Source organism: Acomys russatus, chromosome 28, assembly GCF_903995435.1.
Source record: "Acomys russatus chromosome 28, mAcoRus1.1, whole genome shotgun sequence".
Lineage (NCBI taxonomy): Eukaryota > Metazoa > Chordata > Mammalia > Rodentia > Muridae > Acomys > Acomys russatus.
In genome coordinates, this window is record NC_067164.1 from 7,644,578 (window position 1) to 7,647,442 (window position 2,865).

The 2,865-nt window shown below is 36.2% G+C and overlaps 1 non-coding gene across 1 annotated transcript; it reads left to right on the plus strand.

Annotated features, from left to right (window-relative positions):
* Nucleotides 1–290: 290 nt before the first annotated feature.
* On the plus strand, nucleotides 291–397 carry LOC127211107 (U6 spliceosomal RNA). The gene has a single exon (XR_007833385.1). It is a non-coding gene; the product is annotated as a U6 spliceosomal RNA (small nuclear RNA).
* The last annotated feature ends 2,468 nt before the right edge of the window (nucleotides 398–2,865 follow it).

Here is a 2,865-nt window from a genome sequence, read left to right on the forward strand (position 1 = left end):
TAAAAAAATACTCTAATTGAATTCATATTTCATAACATATAAGAATATTATTAGGAAATCGGTGATTTCCCAAAACACAAGAAAAGTAAGGCTGATTTTACATGTTAACCTAACTCAGATATCTTAAATTTAATATGAACTAATTAAACTGAATATTAAATGATAAATACCCTATTATATCTTAGCCCAAATGGGATGGATTCATATCTGATGTTTATTAATGCAATTTATCATAAAAATATGCATGAGAAGAACAAACTGTAGTATTATTATAATTGAAAGTCAAAGGCATGCTCACTTCCACAGCACTTATCCTAAAATTAGTACAATACAAGGAAGACTAGCATGGTCCCTGTGCAAGGATAACACATAAATTCATTAATGTTCCATAAGAAGAAAAGAGCAAGCACCACCAGTGACAATAAAATAACAGCAGTTAACAACCTCTGTTACTAAGATCTCTTAATATCAGTGGACTCAATTCTCAAGTAAAAAGACACAGAATAAGAGAATGGATACAAAAACACGACTAACCTTTTTACTACATAAAGAAACACATCTCAACATCAAAGACAGACATTAGCTCAGAGAAAAGGTTTAAAAAATAGTGTCCAAGGAAACAAACCCAAAAAGGAAACAAGGTTAGGAATTCCAATATCTAACAAAATAGACTTCTAACCAAGTTTGTTTAAAACATATGGTTAAAGACATTTCCTATTCATTAAAGGAAATATACAACAAGATGACATCTCAATTATGAATATTTATGCCCCAAACACAAAGGCACCAACATTTTAAAAATAAACAATGGCACAGGAGACAACTTCCTGAACAGAACACTAGTAGCTCAGGCTCTAAGATCAACAATTAATAAATGGGACCTAATGAAATTGAAAACACAAGTGAAAGTGCATGATATTGCTGTGAAGAGCAAATAAGATAGACATCATGGGTAAACCAGGGCAAATGGATTTTGGAGCAGGAGGTATCAGATGTGGGGAGAATGGAAAGTGAGGGTACTGAGAGAACTGGGATTGGTTGGCATCACAGGGACTAGCTAGAAACCTAGTGCAAAGGAAACTCCCAGGAATCTATGAGGGTGACCTTAGCAAGACGTCTAGCAATGGGTAAGAAGTAGTCTGAGAACAGAACATTCTCCACAGTTAAGTGGAGACTGGGGACTGACTTTCACAGGATCTCTGGTGCCCCATATTTGGCCATGTCCCTTTGATGGGGAGGCCCAATGGCACTCGGAGGAAGGATAGCAGACTACCAAGAAGGGACTTGATACCCTAGCACCGTATTCAAGGGGAGGAGGTCCCCCTTGGTCACAGTCATAGGGAAGGGGGGTTGGGGTGAAAGTGGGAGGGAGGGAGAAATGGGAGGATGTATGGGATGGGATAGAAAAATGAGATGTAATATGAATTATTTTATTTTTCAATTAAAAAAATAAATTACAATATAACTTAAAAAAAAAAAAAAAAGAGGTAGTCTGAAAGGGCCATCTCCTATAACAAGGTAAGACTTCCAGTGGTGAGATTGGGACAACAACACAGCCACAAAACCTCAACCTACAATTTGTTCAGCCTGCTAGATATACACCCTTTCTTGGCATAGATCTCACGCTGGTTCAGTCATTGACTGAAAACTCACACTCTTTTGGCACCATCTTTACCATAGCATAGTTGAAATAAAAGAGGCCAACAGTATCAATTAACCTTGTGAGATAACCTGTGGTTACAGACCTGAAGACATGACTTCTCCTTTTCGTGAATGGATCAATACGAAATAGCTAAACATTCTTGAGTAGGGTGCCCTGAAGATCTCTTTCATATACCCCTCACCCTTGGTAGGAATATTATAGTACATAATCAGGTTAGGCTAATGAGAGTCAATATGGATATGACAGTGTATTGCCAGGCACTAGTATTGTACAACCCTTCTTGCTGTGTTTTGTTTTTGTTTTTTGTTTGTCTGTTTGGTTAAGTGGGTTTTGTTGTTGTTTTGTTTTTTGTTTGTTTGTTTGTTTGATTTTGGTTCCTATATCCTTTCAGTGCCTTCATCCACAATAGTCCCAGAACCTAGAGAGGACAGTATCAATTTCTTGTTTAGAGTTGAATAGTCAGGATTCACTTATTCTTAGTACTTTGTGCAGCTAAGAGTTTCTGCAGTCACCAGAATTCATTAAATAATATTAAAGTGTTTTAATATTATTAAAGAATAATTAAAGAATAAAAGTGTTTTAAATTAAGCCTGAGAATGTTTTCAAACATACGTACTTAAGATATTCTCAACAATGAGTCAGTTTACATCAACAAAGGAATTGAGCTTTCCTGAAGGACGTCTCTTGTCATGGTCTTTAGATCAGGGTTATAGTACAAGGTATGGACTATATCCTTTGGAATGGGCCTCAGATACAATGAGAGAGTGGCTGGTTACATCTATTTGTCCTTCAATTATTGGACAAGTAGACATACACATTTCTCCTGGCAGGTTGGTTTTGTAGTTCCCAGAGTTCACAGCTACGTATCAGTGTCTTTTTTATACACTATCAGTCTTCATAACTCATTCCATACTGTGAAGATAGCTGATGTTGGTGGGAGACCTTTCAGTGCAGTTCTGACTTCATTTTTTAGAGCAAAGGTGTGTTATGTGTTTTCTCTAATACTCTAAATGGCACCTCCAAAATTCTAAATTCAGACGTCTGACGTTTCCCTTGGTTGTACTACAAAAAGGACAACACAGAAGTTTCTTTGGGAATTGTTCCAAAAACTGTCAGAATATTAATTTAGATTCATGTTTTTGGTAGTTGTATTTATAAAATAAATAGCACTAAAAGTATACCTTTGCAAAAATGAAAGGATA